The 23,259-nt window shown below is 31.2% G+C and overlaps 1 pseudogene; it reads right to left on the bottom strand.

Moving 5' to 3' along the window:
• The window catches only part of LOC139493001 (E3 ubiquitin-protein ligase HACE1-like), a 31,715-nt pseudogene extending 17,722 nt beyond the window's left edge, over positions 1–13,993 (bottom strand).
• Between the last annotated feature and the right edge of the window lie 9,266 nt (positions 13,994–23,259).

Genomic DNA, 23,259 nt, shown 5'->3' with positions numbered 1-23,259 from the left:
TTGTCTATCATAGCCATTGTATTCTGTATGATTCTCCCAGTCACTGATATCTATCTCTGGAATACCTGACAACATTAACTCCTAAAATAGAACATAAATACAGGAAATCATCATAGCCATTGTATTCTGTATATTTCTCCCAGTCACTTATATCTATCTCTGGAATACCTGACAACATTAACTCCTAAAACAGAACATAAATACAGTAAATCATCATAGCCATTGTATTCTGTATATTTCTCCCAGTCACTTATATCTATCTCTGGAATACCTGACAACATTAACTCCTAAAACAGAACATAAATACAGTAAATCATCACTGTCTATCATAGCCATTGTATTCTGTATGATTCTACCAGTCACTGATGTCTATCTCTGGAATACCTGACAACATTAACTCCTAAAATAGTACATAAATACAGTAAATCATCACTGTCTATCATAACCATTATATTCTGTATGATTCTCCCAGTCACTGATATCTATCTCTGGGATACCTGACAACATTAACTCCTAAAATAGAACATAAATACAGTAAATCATCATTGTCTATCATAGCCATTGTATTCTGTATGTTTCTCCCAGTCACTGATATCTATCTCTGGAATACCTGACAACATTAACTCCTAAAATAGAACATAAATACAGGAAATCATCATTGTCTATCATAGCCATTGTATTCTGTATGTTTCTCCCAGTCACTGATATCTATCTCTGGAATACCTGACAACATTAACTCCTAAAATAGAACATAAATACAGTAAATCATCACTGTCTATCATAATCATTGTATTCTGTATGTTTCTCCCAGTCACTGATATCTATCTCTGGAATACCTGACAACATTAACTCCTAAAATAGAACATAAATACAGGAAATCATCATAGCCATTGTATTCTGTATATTTCTCCCAGTCACTTATATCTATCTCTGGAATACCTGACAACATTAACTCCTAAAACAGAACATAAATACAGTAAATCATCATTGTCTATCATAGCCATTGTATTCTGTATGATTCTCCCAGTCACTGATATCTATCTCTGGAATACCTGACAACATTAACTCCTAAAATAGTACATAAATACAGTAAATCATCATTGTCTATCATAGCCATTGTATTCTGTATGATTCTCCCAGTCACTGATATCTATCTCTGGAATACCTGACAACATTAACTCCTAAAATAGAACATAAATACAGGAAATCATCATAGCCATTGTATTCTGTATATTTCTCCCAGTCACTTATATCTATCTCTGGAATACCTGACAACATTAACTCCTAAAACAGAACATAAATACAGTAAATCATCATTGTCTATCATAGCCATTGTATTCTGTATGATTCTCCCAGTCACTGATATCTATCTCTGGAATACCTGACAACATTAACTCCTAAAATAGTACATAAATACAGTAAATCATCATTGTCTATCATAGCCATTGTATTCTGTATGATTCTCCCAGTCACTGATATCTGTCTCTGGAATACCTGACAACATTAACTCCTAAAATAGTACATAAATACAGTAAATCATCATTGTCTATCATAGCCATTGTATTCTGTATGATTCTCCCAGTCACTGATATCTATCTCTGGAATACCTGACAACATTAACTCCTAAAATAGAACATAAATACAGGAAATCATCATAGCCATTGTATTCTGTATATTTCTCCCAGTCACTTATATCTATCTCTGGAATACCTGACAACATTAACTCCTAAAACAGAACATAAATACAGTAAATCATCACTGTCTATCATAGCCATTGTATTCTGTATGATTCTCCCAGTCACTGATATCTATCTCTGGGATACCTGACAACATTAACTCCTAAAATAGTACATAAATACAGGAAATCATCATAGCCATTGTATTCTGTATATTTCTCCCAGTCACTGATATCTATCTCTGGTATACCTGACAACATTAACTCCTAAAATAGAACATACATACAGTAAATCATCATAGCCATTGTATTCTGTATGTTTCTCCCAGTCACTGATATCTATCTCTGGAATACCAGACAACATTAACTCCTAAAACAGAACATAAATACAGTAAATCATCATTGTCTATCATAGCCATTGTATTCTGTATGATTCTCCCAGTCACTGATATCTATCTCTGAAATACCTGACAACATGAACTCCTAAAATAGAACATAAATACAGGAAATCATCATAGCCATTGTATTCTGTATATTTCTCCCAGTCACTTATATCTATCTCTGGAATACCTAACAACATTAACTCCTAAAACAGAACATAAATACAGTAAATCATCACTGTCTATCATAGCCATTGTATTCTGTATGATTCTCCCAGTCACTGATATCTATCTCTGGGATACCTGACAACATTAACTCCTAAAATAGAACATAAATACAGTACATCATCATTGTCTATCATAGCCATTGTATTCTGTATGTTTCTCCCAGTCACTGATATCTATCTCTGGAATACCTGACAACATTAACTCCTAAAATAGAACATAAATACAGGAAATCATCATAGCCATTGTATTCTGTATATTTCTCCCAGTCACTTATATCTATCTCTGGAATACCTGACAACATTAACTCCTAAAACAGAACATAAATACAGTAAATCATCATTGTCTATCATAGCCATTTTATTCTGTATGATTCTCCCAGTCACTGATATCTATCTCTGGAATACCTGACAACATTAACTCCTAAAATAGAACATAAATACAGGAAATCATCATAGCCATTGTATTCTGTATATTTCTCCCAGTCACTTATATCTATCTCTGGAATACCTGACAACATTAACTCCTAAAACAGAACATAAATACAGTAAATCATCACTGTCTATCATAGCCATTGTATTCTGTATGTTTCTCCCAGTCACTTATATCTATCTCTGGAATACCTGACAACATTAACTCCTAAAGTAGAACATAAATACAGTAAATCATCATTGTCTATCATAGCCATTATATTCTGTATGATTCTCCCAGTCACTTATATCTATCTCTGGGATACCCGACAACATTAACTCCTAAAATAGAACATAAATACAGTAAATCATCATTGTCTATCATAGCCATTGTATTCTGTATGTTTCTCCCAGTCACTTATATCTATCTCTGGGATACCCGACAACATTAACTCCTAAAATAGAACATAAATACAGTAAATCATCATAGACATTGTATTCTGTATGTTTCTCCCAGTCACTGATATCTATCTCTGGTATACCTGACAACATTAACTCCTAAAATAGAACATAAATACAGTAAATCATCATAGACATTGTATTCTGTATGTTTCTCCCAGTCACTGATATCTATCTCTGGTATACCTGACAACATTAACTTCTAAAATAGAACATAAATACAGTCAATCATCATAGCCATTGTATTCTGTATGTTTCTCCCAGTCACTTATATCTATCTCTGGGATACCTGACAACATTAACTCCTAAAATAGAACATAAATACAGTAAATCATCATTGTCTATCATAGCCATTATATTCTGTATGTTTCTCCCAGTCACTTATATCTATCTCTGGAATACCTGACAACATTAACTCCTAAAATAGAACATAAATACAGTAAATCATCACTGTCTATCATAGCCATTGTATTCTGTATGTTTCTCCCAGTCACTTATATCTATCTCTGGGATACCTGACAACATTAACTCCTAAAATAGAACATAAATACAGTAAATCATCATTGTCTATCATAGCCATTATATTCTGTATGTTTCTCCCAGTCACTTATATCTATCTCTGGAATACCTGACAACATTAACTCCTAAAATAGAACATAAATACAGTTAATCATCATTGTCTATCATAGCCATTGTATTCTGTATGTTTCTCCCAGTCACTGATATCTATCTCTGGAATACCCGACAACATTAACTCCTAAAATAGAACATAAATACAGTAAATCATCACTGTCTATCATAGCCATTGTATTCTGTATGTTTCTCCCAGTCACTGATATCTATCTCTGGGATACCTGACAACATTAACTCCTAAAATAGAACATAAATACAGTAAATCATCACTGTCTATCATAGCCATTGTATTCTGTATGTTTCTCCCAGTCACTTATATCTATCTCTGGTATACCTGACAACATTAACTCCTAAAATAGAACATAAATACAGTAAATCATCATTGTCTATCATAGCCATTATATTCTGTATGATTCTCCCAGTCACTTATATCTATCTCTGGAATACCCGACAACATTAACTCCTAAAACAGAACATAAATACAGTAAATCATCACTGTCTATCATAACCATTGTATTCTGTATGTTTCTCCCAGTCACTGATATCTATCTCTGGGATACCTGACAACATTAACTCCTAAAATAGTACATAAATACAGTTAATCATTATTTTTTTTAAGTTCTTTGCATTTGAAACCAAACTCATTTATATTATTTTTGTTAAGCAATATCAAAAATTGTAAAGTACATATACATCTCTTTGGTGACATACAAAATATAAGAGTATCTTTGTCACAATGATTTATTTACTGAAATGTATAAAGTTTTTTCATAGTTTGCACTAATTATCTCCCTTTGAAAGGTAATATAAAGGAAATAATTCAGTGTATTTAATATTTTCCTCCTTAAAATGGCTGTGAGTAAATAACTGATGTTTTTTTCTCTACATCTGATTTGCAAGTTATAATTAATACAAAATCAAAGCATGACCTCAGTGTTGCAAAAGTGTAACTCTTGACTATATTTTTTTTTCAAATAGAATTTCATGGCAATTGGAACTCAGTGTTGAAAGTGTCCTTGGACTTTTTCTGTAATAAATGATACTAACCAATTCATACTCATCAAACATTTGAATCAGTGATTGTGGAATGTACTGATGGAAACCAGATAGAAAGCTATTTATCTGTGGCTGTATGTCATTCCTAATTCTGTTACTAACTGAGCATATTCTGTCTGCAATAAAATATATAATTATTTTGTATTAAAGAATTTTAAATTGAGAACCTGTTCAACACTTGCATATTCTACTAAACATTTTTTTTTCTCTCGATACTATCTTTTGATTGTCAGAAGCTTCTGTCCATGTTTGCTTAAAATCCGGAAGTGTTTAAGAATCTTAAAAATGTTTTTAAAACTTGAACTGCAGACTGTATGTAATGATAAACTGGAAGAAAAACTAAGTCCATTTAAAAGTAAAAAACAGGAAAAATGGATTTTTTTATACAAAATTTACTTCTGGATACTATCTTATGATTAGAAACATGTTTCTGTACAAGTTTGGTACAAATCCAGGATAGTTTAAGAAAGTTATTAAAATTTTAAAAACTTTAACCACAAAGTGAATGTTATGTTTCCAGGCAGAAAAACTAAGTCCATTTATAAGTAAAATACAGAAAAAATAGAATTTATTTATTACAAAATTTATTTTAGGATACTATCTTATGAACGTAAACAAGCTTCTGTCCTATTTATGTTTTGATATATATGCACTTATAAACCTTTCAAAGATACTTTTATATCAATCAATTTAATCAGTCAAATTGAATACTGCTAACTTTTTTATGTATATCAATCTGTATCATCCCTAATTAAAGAGAGCTGACCTTCTTAAATGCTTTATCTTGTACAACAGTCTGTTCACATATATATATGTATACCTTCATTATTACAAATTCAAATTCAAATTCAAATTATTTATTCAAGAAAACTCACAAAGAGCATAAAATGAACAATATAAATGCATATGTACATAAATATTGAGAAAGAGTTATAGCTGACAAAGAGATCTAATACACACATAAAAAAGGAAATATTATATTATATGGTATGATAAATATCAAGGGAGACAACCCTGTTCTTATGTAAATACTCTATTAAGTTACCATATCCATACAACAAATAAATATATATATATATGACAGAACACTAAGATGATAATTTTTCTGTTGCTTTGCTATCAGTTTTGTAAAATATACTCAAACTTAGAAATCTAGATATATTTCTACATACATTGGCATGTTCATTACTCATAAGCCAAATAAATTTGTTATCTGTGTTCAGTTTTGAACTATTCTTATTATAGCAAATGTCTATATAGGTTTGCCTAATAGTAAAATATTTTTGGCAATCTAATAAAATGTGTTTTTCATCTTCTACTTCACAAGAGGAACAGTTCTTACATGTTCTGTCATTAACAGGTGTTTTTGGTATTGTATATCTACCCAATTCAATTTGCAGTCTATGATTGCTGGTTCTATATCTACTCATGTTATATTTATCATTTTCGTTACAAATATTAACAAGATAATTTTCAAATTTGAAAATGTTTTTGAAAGTTCTATATGTTCTCAGTTTCTCACTGGTTTGAAGTTGTTGAAACCATCTAGATTCAAACTTACTTTTAGTAGATTTTATTATCCTTTGGATATCACCATTTTTCATAGAAACATGTAATTGAGTTAATTCTGACTCATTAGAGTTGAACATATTAAATTTCTTGAGAATATTTTTTATTGAGCTTAACCAGCAATTTTGATTATTTTCAATCATGAGTAGATTCTCTGCAAGTGCATGAGATAAAAGTTTATCACCTGTTTTATCATTTTCAAGTCTAGTCCAATATTTTAACATAGACGAAACAATATCAATATAAATTGGATATCGACCTAATTCACCATACAAGGCCAGTTTGCTTGTCTTTTTATTAACTGATAAAATATATCTACATAAAGACAAATTAAGTTTCTCCAATGGGAGATATTTATAAACTTTTTCAAATAAGTTATCATCTAAAGAGGGTTTAAACATCCCCACTATCTCGGATGCATATAAAAGTACAGGTTTGACAGTATGGTCAAATACATACAAAAAAATTTTCTGCATCACAAGACATATTTTTAAATACATTAGTTATTTTGAAAAAAGCTTTTTGGCCTCGGGTGTATAGGTCCTTTAGCGCATTATTAAAACTACCATTTGCAGTAAATATAACACCAAGATACTTGTATTGTTTTACAATTTCTATTTCTGATTCACCAATGTAGAAATTAACTTTAGGAATTCTACTTCCCTTATTGAATATAAGTACTTTTGATTTCCGATAGTTGATGCCAAGTCCCCACTCATTACAATATTCAAACACTTTATTCATGCTATTTTGAAGACCCTCTTTAGTTTCTGACATCAACAATAAATCATCGGCATATAGCAGACAGTTAATAGATTTAGTTCCCATAGAAACTGGTGAACAGGAGCAATCAAATATCTTGGTGATATTACATAAAGGCATAGTAAACTATGAATGACTATAAAAGTTTCATTTTTAATCTGTAATTACCCTCTACATTTAGTTTTCTATCTGGAATATACCCAAAAAGTTTCTTCAAGGTGATGTTACCTTATTTTCTTCTGTCACTGTTATCTTTCTGCCTCCAGGTTTTAGTTCTACTTCCTGCATCACACCAAACACATCAGTCTCAACAGAAAATGTCAGGTCCAATCCTAAGTTGTCAATGTCATGGTCAAGTATCCACTGTTATATAAAGTCAACAACCGTTATGAGAAATTATTACATAGGTTGCAATGAATTTCATTAATTTCCCAGTGAAAACACGATAATTTCACATGTAAAATAAACGTAGTTATTTCACTCCTCTGACGTCATATAACAATAAGCTTTATCAAGACCTTACATATGTAGATCAAAATAAATTGTGAAGGCTTAGAAAAAGATATAGTTCCTTAGATTTTCTACTCTAATTTCAAAAAGCAATTTGTCAATGTAGTCAAAAGAATAACATATCATAGATTCAAATATTGAAAAATATTCAACTTGTGTGACAGAACAACACTGATAATTAACTCATATATACACTACTTGCATCCCTGAATTTAATGGGTTCTCCGGTCACTCGTTGAATATTTTTTCTTTTTGAATTCTTCTATTAGCTATAAATTTTTGTATGAATATCTTTATAATGTCTCAGATAGCTATTCAAAATTTACCCTACAAAAATCATATTTTATCTATCGATATTTTTGATTAAAACAAACAAATGATAAAAACAGAACTCATCAATGCATTTGTTAAACTTTGTTTAGCTTTGCAAGTGGAAAAGAAAAATTTCCATACTGTCATTGATTTCTGGTATGCTATATTAATGGCACAAAACCAGGTAATCAGTTACAGTATATGATAGCAGGATTTTCAAGAGATATTAAATCATTCTAATCTATTAATTGTTTCACATTCTTGATTGGTTAAAAGGTAAGTAGACTTAATATTTCTTAACACATACTTGTAGATTTTCGGCGTAGTCAGGATCAATAGATGCCACATCTGTATAATTCACTGGAATACCTACAAAATAAAGACTATATTATATATTAATATTTATATGTTTTTAAGTGAATAATAATATTCTGTATTTAATAGTCATGCATATATCCTATATTCCATCTATTGTTATATCAAAATTATGAAGTGCAAAAATTTATATGTGAACTAGGATGCTTACTTTGCGTGATGCCAAATCATTTGATATGACGACATCATCAATTTATATGAGTAACAAGATGGGTGTTAAACATATGAGCTTAGCCTACTTACTTTTCAAGTACCTACAATCACCACCTGTTTCGTTATTTGTCATGGAATCTCCAGTATATTTTTGACTTATTTTTTTGAATAAATCATTTTACCCCTCTGGTATCTTTGACCCCTTTTATAAAACTACTACAAGGGCATCAAGCAATTCAGTGTCCTTTTTACCAATCTGTGTATATTTGGAAAAAAAATTCACAATTTGTGAATTTCAAGGCACTACAACTTTGTACTTGATTTGGTCTTCCAACTATTTCCAGCTTCTCTAATGAGTCTTATTGTAGAATTATCAGGCATTCAAATTATAAGCTTGATATCTTTGATGAATTTTAACTTACAGTTAATCAAACTTACCAAGGATATGTTTATAAAATGATCTGGTAAAGTAAACATTGATTAACTGCTTGTGATAAAGACAAAGTCCTAAGATTTGTCCTGCAAATCTAAAGTAATTGAGGTGGTCTGGATTAATAGCTGAATTACTGTTTGGCTGGAATGTACTCCCTAAAAAGACATGATATTCCCAAAATAATAATGCGCAATCATTAATCTTGCATTTCTGTCCACATTTCAACAATCATAATAATAAATACGTTGATGATATTCCAACAAAACTAGGATGAGAACATACTGTTGTGCTAAAAAGTACATCTTACAAAAAGACGTACATTATATACATGTATTGTCAATTATTAGAACCAACCATTAATATCTATAGTGTAGTGTTTTCATCTAAAATCTTAACTAAATTAGAACTTTCTTTGCTCCTGGTCCCACCTTTACAGATGTGCACTAGTCCAATTCCAACATTTTATTTTCTGAATACACCTGGGAAATTTTTTATACGAAGATCTTAATTTGGCAACAGTAGTTTTGGTGTCAAAAATGAATCAATCTTTAAAAATCTCATGCTTTTTTGTAACATTCAATTTTTAGATTTGACATTTATTACTTAATTCTGTTATCTTGAAACAATCATTGTCTCTATGACATCACATTTACTTACTTTTCCTCATAGATAATTGAGTCCTACAGTGACCTATAGTTAATTTCTGAGTCTGGTTTCTTTTTGAGAGTTGTTTCATTTACAATCATACCACATCTTCTTTTTTATATTTGGACAAAATGGTATTTCAATCTTTTTTCAAATTTTTTATCTTGAATCTTTTCTAACTACCATATTTGACATACCATCTGCTGACTGGGTAAACAATGCATAATCAGGATTTAGGATTTCTTTAGACAAAACATCAAACCATTCTCTCACTACTCCCTGTCCCTATAATATATAGATAATGTTAAATGGTTCAGATATCCAATTCTTTTTTATTTCTTAATCATTGGTAATACTGGAGAGCAAGTTATGAATTCTTATCCTAAGCAATATGCTTGTTTCCAATTGTTAACTTTCTGACCCAGTGTTTGGTTTTAATTGGTGTAAGATGGCAGGATCAAGTTAGCCTATAAAACATTTAAATGACATGAGAAATCAGAGAATAGTAAAAGAGTATTTCTGGTAATGGAAATGCTATGTATCATACATACTCCTTTGACATTTTGACAATAACCAGAGTAAGAAATTTTGTAATATTTTAGATTTTTCATTCATTCATTTTCTTAAAAGAATAAACACACATAAGACGTATTTTTTTTTTAGAAAATATTAATATATTTATGACATTTAAAGATTTAGTATTTAACAACAAGAATATATTATTAAAGTTACAATAATCAATATTACTTATCTGATGTAAATATTTATAAACAAATTTAATATCTACAAAATATTCTAAAGAGAAGTACAAAAGATGGATTACAAATAATCCAGATAATATAAATACCATGCCCTCTTCACCATCAAACTTGAACGCCAGTCCTTTCTTCAATTTATCAGGATTTTCTTTAAGCACCCTATCACAGCTACTGTCAAAAATTCGTTCTGTTCATAAAAATAATAGGTACAATAATCAGTTTTGTAAACATGAAATCATTATGTTTTGTACACAATTCCAACATTCAATATATGTTGTTTAAGAGACGACGTTACTCTTTAGTGTCTCAAATAGAAGCATATGAAATAAGACAATAATGTGTCTATAGTACAAAGATGCCCGAATCACACTAGCATTTTCTATGTTCAGTGGACTGTGAAATTAGGGTCAAAACTATAATTTGGCATTAAAATTAGATAGATCATATCATTAGGAACATGTGTACTAAGTTTCAAGTTGATTCAACTTGAACTTCATCAAAAACTATCTTGACCAAAAATTTAAACCTGTAGCGAAACAGACGAACGATTGAACAGACGAATGGACGAACAGACCATAAAACATAATGTCCATAAATAGGGCACAAAAAAACTTTTCAGTATGTATCACCCTTTATTAAACAATGACCCTTTTTATACAAAGAAACAAAATAAAATCAAATGTTTTTTTTTTAAACTAGTTATGGTTTGTGTAGGTGAAGAAAAAAATATGTGTACAAAAATTCATCATAATAAGCAATACTACTGCAATCATCTTGATCAATCAATTGAATAAAAGGAATTTTATTTATCAAATTAATCAGCCTTTGCTTTATTATTTAGCTGCATTTTCAGTTAATTAAGAAATATGGGGGGGGGAGTAAAAATAACAAAAAATAAAATTATTTCCCTTTTTTATATATAATTTAGCAAAACACTACCTCTATTTATAATGAGAATGTCCTCCTCAGTTGTTGGGATAGGTAGTACTTCACTTGGATTTTCATCATCGGATATATTCTGGTAAAACCATTCTCTTCTTTTCACAAAAGGCTGAGGAAATTTATTAAAATAATTGTATTAATAACATTTTTATCACAAATTTATGTTAAGTTTTTTTTTTCTAAAATTGAAATTTAAAGTCACTTGGCAAGTATTTTTTCTATTTATGTTCCACAATTATCTGTAACATTGATCGCATAAGAAACAATCGGGAGGCATTCCAAAATTATATCTCCTTTTCCAATGTACTTCTTCATTACAGCATATGCTTCCCAATATAACACTACAAAAACTCATAGGAAAACAAACAATAAAATTGATATCCTTGTATCCTATAGGAAATGTAAATATTATAAATTTATTCTTCTTTTAGCATCAAATACAGTTGACAGGTGAGATAATTTGGAAGTTTACAAACAAGAATGTGTCCAAAGTACACGGATGCCCCATCTGCATTATCATTTTCTATGTTCAGTGAATCGTGAAAACGGGATAAAATTTCTAATTTGCCATTAAAATTAGAAAGATCATATCACAGGGAACATGTTTACTAAGTTTCAAGCTGATGAGACTTCAACTTCAAAAAAAAAAAAAAAACTCGACCAAAAACTTTAACCTGAAATGGACGGACAGACGAACGAACGAACAGAGGGACACACAGACCAGAAAACATAATGCCCATAAATGGGGCATAAAAAACATATTGTTGCCTTTGCTAAAATAAAATTTGTTGTTTGATGCTGTGTGATTTTTTTTTTTTTTTTTTTTTTTTTTTTTTTTATATACTACAACATGTTTAAAGACTTCTTATCTATTGCTAGCATTTTTAGACCATACTGTTTGTTGTTTGTATCAGATTAAAACATTGGCATTTTACACCACTAAATTTAATAGCGTCAGCTGTGTATGAGACAATTTTCACTTAAAAACTAATTTGGTACTCTGCACAATTTGTTATACAAGCATATTTTTGGTACAACTTACATAGAAACTTTTATAGTGACAGTCATTAATGCTTCCAATAAATGACAACTTATACATAATGATTCTTTTTAGCTCAATAGAGTGCCTTTGTCGATCCATCATTCTGTCTCTGCAAAAACTGCAAGGATCGTAACTAGTCAGGCTATCAATCATCTGGCACAGTTAATTATGTGTCTTCTGCATTACCTTTACATTTTGTTTATTGTGTTTGTTTGTTTGTCATAAATATGATACACATAATAAATATGGAGATGTGGTATCTGGAGTCACCTCTATGTCATTAGTTATCTCCCCTTCTGTTCATTCAAAAAATATTCCGGTGTTTTTTATTTATCATAGGGATGAGAGTCATTATCTTTTTTCTATAATATTTGCCATAGATTGTTTGGGACTTTTCTGATCTAATTCTACTTGTTGCATATTTAACCAATCTTCAAGAGGCTGCCATAGGCTTTCTGCTGCCTGAACCATTTTATCTAAAAAAAATCAAATTCACATTTTTGATTTTAAAACACACTTCATTATACATATAAATGAATTCCAAAATTTTATTTGTGACATAGCAATGATAACAAAGAAAAAGCTGAATTAAAAATAAATTGTCAATTTATTGTTGGTTCATGTTGATGAAATAGCTCACCTATTATTCATATACTCGTGGCTTTCAACGTTTTTGATCATTCTGTATGAAAATTAACAAAGATAAAGCTTCAGACACACAAAATGTCTACTGCAGTAAACAATGAAAACTACACTCTAGAAATTTCTTGTTTGTAACGATTTTCTGGATTTACCTTCATCACGAACGCTCAAGGCTGAAAATTGAAAAGCCAAGGACTATTGACTTAATGGACTTGCAGGGTTGAGATCTATAAAAAAAACATGTTAAATCCCGCCGCAATTTTGCGCCTGTTCCAAATTAGGAGCCTCTGTATTGTGTGATTTTTAATTTTAGTTTCTTGAGTATAATTCGGAGTTTAGTATGGCGTCCATTTTCAGTGAACTAGTAGACATATTTGTTTAGGGGCCAGCTGAAGAACACCTCCGGGTGCTGGAGATTCTCCCTACATTGAAAAAACATTGGTGACCTTCGGCTGCTGTCTACTCTATTTCGTTGTTGTTTCTTTGACACATTCCAAATTTCCATTCTCAATTTTATATTTAACTGTTTTATTCTTCATGACCCTTCATTACTTTAATTATCATACACTGTATATTCATAAATTTTTGCATGCCTTTTTTCCCCCTTTCCATGTATTACAGTTGTTAAACAACTCACAAAAATGTGAGATTACTTTTTATAGTTTTTGGTATGAGACATACAAGAAAAGCTAACAAAACTCAAAATGTCACTTTTCGTTTTTCACAAAATAACAATTTTCAAAATAAACAAATCAGTGCATCTAAATTTAAAGTATATACTTAATTATCCAGTTTTAGAATAAAATTGAGTAATAGAAATAATTTAATAACCTTTCAATATCCTTATAGTTTTTGGTGAGACAGGTGTGACACCATTGGCTACTACTGATTGTATGGATGATGTCATAGACTGGTACACTAATGTGTATAGTTTACACAGAACTCTGACACAGGTCAACAGTACAGAAACATGGACTTCAACATTACTTGATAAACTGTAAGCAGAAAACATGTTGAATACATTGATAAATCTAAAGATTATATGTCTCTGATAAATCTAATCGATTAAAATAGTAATTTAAATTATGATCAAATAGCTACTGGCTTCCCTTAAGGAAAGAAAAGTGCTGTTCCTTGGCTTAATGTGTGTGTCGGTTTTTTTGTGTGTTTTTTTCTTTGTTGTGCATATTGATCTTATGTCATGAAGATACACATCTTCCAGGTAAAGGGTTGCAATCCGCACCGCCCCTCTCCACCCTTGGTGGGTTGAGATTGAATTTTGAGACACAAGATAATGATATTCATTGGTTGCAGTGGTCACTGGCTGCATCCAATCTAAAAATGCCTATGACATGATCACGTGTAAATGTATAAAATGTAGGTAAACAATTGCCACATGCAAAATGTCTTTACCCCCCGAAACATACGACGATATTAAGTGACTATTCAAATGTTCCAAATCAACTTCTAGAAGTTCCTGTGTATGTTTCTTGTACAAATGTTGAAATGTAATTGTATATTTTCGTTTCCTGCTTTACTCCTTTAAACTGTAGACGCTACCATGATTTCACCTCTACACTTAAGTGGGTGTCAGTGCTACCATTGGTAAAATATAATGTATTTGAAATGGGCGGGACTTTAATCAATCGATCGATGGCATAATATTGATAACACAAATGTTGGCTTAATCTATAAAGGGTGGAAAGGAGGGGAGCGGATCGTAAATAAAGGCAACAGTCGTATACAACTGTTCAAAATTCATAAATCATTAGAGAAAAAACAAATCCGGGTTACAAACACCGAAATGTAACACACACAGAAACGAACTATAATGTAACAATGGCCATTTTCCTGACTTGGTACAGGGCATTTTATGAAAAAATGGTAGGTTGAACCTGGTCGTAACCCTTGGCTAGCGAAGATTTGATAGATTGATAAAAGACAGGATAAATATTTTTCATTGCAGTAACGTTTTTCAGAATAATGTTTTAAAGTTTTTACAAGAATATTTTATGACATTAAATTTAAAGGTTATCTATCAGATGTTATCATTAAATTTGAGGTTAAAACTATGTATTCTTGCTCTATTGTATTAAGTTGCCTGTTTGTACTTAACACACAGTGTTAAAACCTTTTAACAGCCAAATTTTATACTGAATATTTCCCAGTGTTTTCAGTGAAAATTTAACAGGGATACTTAATAAAATGATGTGCACCAAGTGTTATTGTTAAATACAATATGTGCAATAAGAATCAATAAGAATGAATAGACAATTCTATATGTTGGCTATGATGATTGTAAATATTCACAAATAACAGTGAATAAGTGAAAGTAAAAATGATTTGTGGTTGCTAAAGGTATAAACTGTCATACACATCACACTGCTAATTTTTACTTTGTCTTGTCAATATATATTGAAATTGTTATAATCATGTTTTCTTCGATCTTCTGGACTATTCTTCCACTATTCATATCCTATTAAACACGATTCTATAATCAGGCATACTCGGGGATGAACGTTAATGTATCAATAGTCCAAGAAGCATGTTTTCAGTCACATGTGCGCTTTCCATGCAAATTTCCGAAAGACGATGAAACATTCAAAGAATGCAGTTATAACAGAAAAATAAATCCACCAGATTACAACTAGTCTGTAACATTTAAGATTGAAGAGGACATTTTGAAGTTAAGTCAATCAAACAATTTCCGTCCGTGAGTATAAAGATTCTTTTATACTGTCTATTCATTATTTCCATTTTTCCATTCACATTATGGCTTCTAGTTTAATCCGTATGCGAAATAATGCCATTTAACTGTAAGAGTAGTAACCATTTCTTAAATTAAGGCAGCAGTAGTATACCGCTGTTTCGAAAGTCATAAATCAATTGAGAGAAAACAAATCCGGGTTATAAACTAAAACCGAGGGAAACACATCAACTATAAGAGGAAAACAACAAAACAACAAAACAACATAAACATTGAACTGCAACAAAAACAAAAGACAATGCAACACAAACATAAGAAACGAACTAAAAATTAACAACTGCCATTTTCCTGACTTGGTACAGGACATTTTCAGAAAAATCGTGAATTGAACCTGGTTTTGTGACTAGCAAAACCTCGCGCTTTTAAGGCAATATTACTAAGATTGATGAGTCATATCAAGTTATAAGGCAGATCCCATACAAAAGTTGACTTATAAATATCCTTTTTTTACCTCTAAAAATAACAAAAATATAAAGCTTGTAAGAACCATCCGAACATGTGAATTATTTGAAACTTGACCAAATAGGAACGTGTTATATTAAATACGGTTTTCACCAGCCCAGTAGTCAACACTTCGGTGTTGTCATGAATATCAATAATGTGGTAATTTTTATAAATTTCCTGTTTACAAAACTTTGAATTTTTCGAAAAACTAAGGATTTCCTTATCCCAGGCATAGATTACCTTAGCCGTATTTGGCTCAACTTTTTGGAATTTTGGATCCTCAATGCTCTTCAACTTTGTACTAGTTTGGCTTTATAAATATTTTTATTTGAGCGTCACTACCTTTGATAACTATTTACACCACTGGGTCGATGCCACTGCTTGTGGACGTTTCGTCCCCCAGGGTATCACCAGCCCAGTAGTCAACACTTCGGTGTTGACATGAATATCAATAATGTAGTCATTTTTATAAATTTCCTGTTTACAAAACTTTTAATTTTTCGAAAAACTAAGGATTTTCTTATCCCAGGCATAGACTACCTTAGCCGTATTTGGCACAACTTTTTGGAATTTTGGATCCTCAATGCTCTTCAACTTTGTACTTGATTGGCTTTATAAATATTTTGATTTGAGCGTCACTGATGAGTGTTATGTAGTTGAAACGCGCGTCTGACGTACTTAATTATAATCCTGGTACCTTATAATAACTGTTTACACCACTGGGTCGATGACACTGCTGGTGGACGTTTCGTCTCCGAAGGTATCACCAGCCCAGTAGTCAACACTTCGGTGTTGACATGAATATCAATAATGTTGTAATTTTTATAAATTTCCTGTTTACAAAACTTTTTTCGAAAAAACTAAGGATTTTCTTATCCAAGGCATAGATTACCTTAGCCGTATTTGACACAACTTTTTGGAATTTTGGATCCTCAATGCTCTTCAACTTTGTACTTGTTTGGCTTTATAAATATTTTGCGTCACTGATGAGTCTTATGTAGTCCAATAAACTCATCATAGATACAAGGATTAAATTTTGTATATACGTCAGACGCGCGTTTTGTCTACAAAAGACTCATCAGTAACGCTCGAATCCAAAAAAGTTAAAAAGGCCAAATAAAGTACGAAGTTGAAGAGAATTGAAAATTTTGTAAACAGGTAATTTATAAATATAACCATATCAATGATAATTCATGTCAGCACAGAAAGTGCTGACTACTCGGCTGGTGATACCCTCGGGGAAATAAATCTCCACTAGCAGTGGCATCGACCCAGTGGTTGTAAATAAACTCATCATAGAAACGCGCGTATGGCGTACTAAATTATAATCCCGGTACCTTTGATAACTATTTAAATGTCTGACCGATGGAGAAGCAAGTCTTCCACTGACAACCAAGACATTAAAAACTAACGGAGAAATTCAACATTAAGAAGTTAAACAGTACGAGTCCCTATTTATTCAAAACAGGGGTCGGTCAACGCATGTGTTTCAAAAGAGTCAGTAGTTGCCTCTTACTGGTAGCACATGTGTTATTACTCTTTGCAAGTTAAATAAATGTTAAAGCCATATTCTTTAATCACGAAGATGTTAAAATCGAGGTAAACGAATTGGTTTTGACATGAAGAAGTATATCATATCCAAAGAAACCTATATAAAGAAACATGAAATTGTATTAACCTTGTATTATAGGCATCAGCACAATCAGCAAATAATAAATATTGCACAAACATAAAAAACACCTAATAATTAACGAGTTGAGTTAATCAATTATTAACTCTAAAAGAAATGATAAATATCATTATTAAGAAACTTACATAGTATTTTTTACACGGCAATATTTCCCAATCATTTATTACATAATGAACACAATAATTTACCTCTATACTGCAAAATGCTGAAAATGATAAATATATCTAGTCGTTCACATCAGTAATACTGAGATAAGTTTGACGATTATTTAAAAAAAAACAAAATCTTTGGATGGATCTGTGTCGCTTCATGCATTTCATTGGTGCAATATATTGCGGTACAGCCGACCATTCCTGTACATCCTTAAAGCAAAGAAATCTTCACAGACAGTTTTTAGTATTCTAAAATTTGAAACTACCGTCAAATACAACAGAGCCCGTTTGTATACTACTCGTACTTCCACAGTGAATACTTAAGTTAACGAAACATCATCATTTGTATCTAAGTAGTATATGCATAAAAAAATCTTAAACTAAGCATTTCGTTAGTAAAAGTATTTAAAAGTTATTTAAGTCGCCCTCAAAACATAAATAATTTGCGTTAAACCCCTTATAATAAGAAAACGCCTAACATTACACTTTTAAGTCTAAGTTACCTCTAAAGCAACCTTATATTTTAAAAAATATTTTAAAAACCAGTCGAAAGTATGCGTCCTTTGCAGAACATTAAGAGAATAGCTATACTGAGTATACCAGTGAAGTAGGGGCGAAAGATACAATTAATAAGATACTACAATTTCGTTTGTTCTTTGCTATATATTAACGATCATCGTAATTTTCTTAAAATCATGTATAATCAACAAGTCAAGAGGTAACAAATGCTAGTTAATTACCTTCATTCTACCAATATTTCGAAAGCTAGTTGTTGTGTTACTGCAAATTACTTTTACACACATGGAGTTTTTGCTACAATTGTTCCTTTGTCTACTTTCATCATGCTAAAGTTACGAACATTCCTATTGAAATGATGAAAAAGTTACGGACAAGTTGTTTTCAAGTTACGGACATCATAAGTGTTTTGGCAAATCTTGATGTAATAGTTTAATCACGTTTTACACTGCGGAGTTTCCCTAAAAGATTGTTATCTATACTATTAAACAAGAAGACCTCATGTTGTGTGTCGCTTCTCTTCCTTCCACAATGAATTAATTGTCATGCCTATGTGTCCTAAATGTACCATGCATAGTCGCATTTCACATCCTCGTTGATGTTTTTTTCCGTTTGGGTTATTTTGGGAGAAAAACGAAAATAAAGGCGTCCGGATATTTTTTCCGTCATCCGACGGTCTTTTAATTCATAGACAAGGCTTCCGTTATTTTTTTCTTCTCCATATTTCAATTGATTTCAAAGGCAGTCACTGATATAATATACGTAAAGAGTCTCTATATAATATTATAATACATTTAGTGTAGCATTCTCCTGTTTTCATTGGATATCACGGATTTTGGAGGGGAAAAAAGTGGGAGGTTTCTTTTCTTCTATATATATTTCATTTATTTTCCACTGCAGTCCCTAAGATATTATATGTAGAGAGACTCTATATAATATAATAATACATTTGATGTAGCGTTGTCTTATTTCCACTGGATATAACGGATTTTGGAGGGGAAAAAAGGGGGAGGGCTGAAAAAAATTACATATATGACTTTTAATACTGATCCCTAAATTCTACAGTCATAAAATCTTTAACTAAAAATCATTGATAAGGGACTTTCCGTGTTGAATTTTTCTCGAAGTTCAGTAATTTTACGCAATTTTTACATATTAATTTCAAACACTCTATAAAGGCCCACAATTTTTCAGTTCTGTTCTAGTAACTTTTTAATTACTGAACATTTCTGATGTATTCATTGTTTTTTTGTTTTTATAAAGAAGCTAACTTTCTTACCGACGCCAGGCGTTTTCATCTTTGGCTGTAGATAACTTAAGTTACCCACATCGTTTAAGCACAGTGACTCGGTAGTGCATGTTTACACACATGCATTTGAACGTTAAATTCTTAAACAAAAACTCGTGTTCTCAATTAGTAACCGTTAGTAAAAAAAACAATATGAAGGAAAAAAATACAGGGAGCTTCAAGCATGCAAACTACCATGCCCCAAAAACTCATTTTGCAAATTTCTGGATCTGCCGCTGCTTCCCCTATGGAATTCGAATTATCATTTATATAAAGTACTTATGATACCTGAACCGTATCATATTATTTTTCATATTTCTTAATATATTCATTGATATATTGCTGTGTACGAAAAAAAATCTAAGTACACTTAGATGTTGATAATACATTACCGTAAACATATGATTCTAATGATGTGTTTTAGTAAAGTCTGTAGACTGTCTATAAATTTCAATACTTTTATATCTCTCGACAAAACAAATTCTTTTTTTAACAAAATTGCTTATGTAAAAATTTCTAAATAACAATTTAGAAGTAACAAATGATAGTTAAATACCTTCATTCTACCAGTATTTCGAAAGCTCGTTGTTGTGTATACCGTATTCTACTAAAGAATTGTCCATTAGATTGACTAAAATTCTGTCCGCAGTGAAAGAGGGTCTTCAGAAATACTGTGAAACTGTTTACTCGCGTAGTGGTATTAACCATATGTGGATTCTTAAAAATTCTAAAGAACTTCTAGACAATTTTAAATCTCGGTCTTTTTCTGAAATTAGTTCCATCAAAACTTTTGATTTTTCAACCCTGTATACCACCATTCCCCATGTGAAATTGAAAAATCGCCTAAAAGAAATAATCCACAATGCCTTTCAACATAAAAATGGTAGCATACGCTATAAATTTATTACTTTGGGATTTCATAAGGCATATTTCATAAACAATCCGAACTTTTCTGATTGGGTTCCATTAATATATCCCCCAGAACTAAATTTAAGATTAAAGAAACAACAGACACGGCTTCCTCCGCCTCATTTTTAGACTTATATCTCGAATTTGACTTACACAGTCATCTCAGTACCAGAATCTATGACAAACGAGACGATTTTAATTTTGAAATCATAAATTTCCCCACCTTAGTAGCAATATACCAACTTCACCTGCATATGGGATATATATTTCCCAACTTATTCGATATTCAAGAGCTTGCAGCTCCTACTCAGACTTTGTAATACGTCATCAGTGTCTGAGTAGAAAGTTGATGAAACAGGGGTATGTCAAAGAACGTCTCGTTCTTTTTCTAAAAAAGTTCATCGGAAGGTACCAAGACCTTGTTGATAAATATTCCGTATCAACTTCTCAAATAATACACGATGGTCTTGATGTATAGATTTTTCGTACTGATGTTGTTTATCATCTTAACAACGTGTTTTATAGTTCTTTCATTTGTCTTTGTTCTATTATTAATATTACTTTTACTGTTGAATGGTTTCATTTGATATCCGTTTCACGTGGCTCGGTACTTATACATCTCGTCAATGTGTTTGTATTGGCTTTCATTTTTTTGTGGTTTGTTTTGTATTTGCGACTTTTTGTATTTCTTTTGTTCTTATAACGTGACTCTGTACTTTAAAAGATCCTGTCAGTATGATATTGTTCTATTATATGTCATTAGGATATATTTCTATTATGAATTACAATATACGTTGAACCACAAACGTCAAAATCATTCAATCGCGTAGTGGTATTAACTATTTTTGGATTCTTATAAATTCTATATATAACTTTTGGACTAGTTTAAATCTCGGTCTATTTCTTAAATTTATTCTTACATACTTTTGATTTTTTAACCCTGTATGCTAACATTCCCATGACAATTTTAAAATTGTTTGTGCGCACATTGAACGACAAATTTATGTGACGTATAAAATTTTCTGACGTCAGACATTCAATAAATGTGTTCGTAGATAGTAGATGTTTTTTGTGTTCTGTTAAATTGTTCCTTTTAAAATTGTTAAACGATGATGACTGATGTACCCATATTTTGACTATTATATTTATTGTGTCTGTTTATTTAACGCATCAATGTAAAAATATCGGAAATTGATGAGACTGTCATTAAAGTGAGAGGGTTAGCGCTATAGAACCAGGTTTAATCCACCATTTTCTACATTTGAAAATGCCTGTACCAAGTCAGGAATATGACAGTTTTTGTCCATTCGTTTTTGATGCGTTTTGTTATTTGATTTTGCCATGTGATTATGGACTTTCCCAATTGATCTTCCTCTAAGTTCAGTATTTTTGTGATTCTACTTTTTACTTTTACACACATGGAGTTTTTGCCACAATTTTCCTTTGTCTACTTTCATAACAATTTAGTCATATACTATAGTAATAATATTAAATTTTAGTTTTCATATCGGGGTATTTCCTTCTTTTCTCAATTAATATTAATAAATAGGGGGACAGATACCAGAGGGACAGTCTAATTCATAAATCGAAAATAAACTGACATTGCCATGGCTAAAAATGAAAACAGACAAATAATCCTAAACATGACACAACATATAAAACGGAAGACTAAGCAACACGAACACAGCCAAAATACTGGGGGTTATCTGAGATGTTCCGGAAGGGTCAGCTGATTATGTGGGGATACACTGTTTTACCCCTGTCTCCGTCCGTTCATCTGTCAATCCATCCGCCAATCCGTCCGAGCCCATGAATTATTTTTTATCGCATCTTTATCAGGAACTACATTACAATGATTTCTGAAATTTGGTTTCAGGGTTTAGATAAGTCAGTTTTACCTTGCGATAAGTTTTGAGATTCATCACTCAACAACTTCCTGCTTACCGTCAAGTATTTCAAAAGGGGTATCATCAGTTGCAGTTTCTCTTGTTTCTACAATATTTCATATAAATAAGCAAAGAAATGCCTTAGAAGATCTTCCATGTAATCGGCATAGATGTTTTTACCCGTGCAATCTATGTGAATTTCAGAAACACGTGCACACTTAAAAGTTTTATTCTGTGTAGGAAATCAAAGACAAAAATTCCTAACAATTTTAATTTTAATTGGCAGAAAATTTAAACATAAAAAATCAGACAATTTGAGTGTATGGCAATACATGTACCTCACATAAACCTTTGGGCCTAGGGGAGTTTATTTTTTGTTGGCGCAAAAACTATATTTTAAATTTGAATCTGGAACAGTATTCTGCAGATATTGATTATCTCTGACTATTATGAAAAATTTTCCTTTCGTAAGATAAACACAGAGTTAACATCGGTTGTTTTTTTTTTATTAATTATTCAAATTGGATCTGATTATTTGGGAAGTCGTATCTGATACACGATAATTTAAATTAGAGATCACATTAATAATCATGATATTGGTGATTTTTCTCTAATCCTTGAACAAA

This window comes from Mytilus edulis, chromosome 10, assembly GCF_963676685.1.
Source record: "Mytilus edulis chromosome 10, xbMytEdul2.2, whole genome shotgun sequence".
NCBI lineage: Eukaryota > Metazoa > Mollusca > Bivalvia > Mytilida > Mytilidae > Mytilus > Mytilus edulis.
Note: the sequence above shows the minus strand (reverse complement) of the source record. Positions and strands in the feature narration are given on the sequence as shown.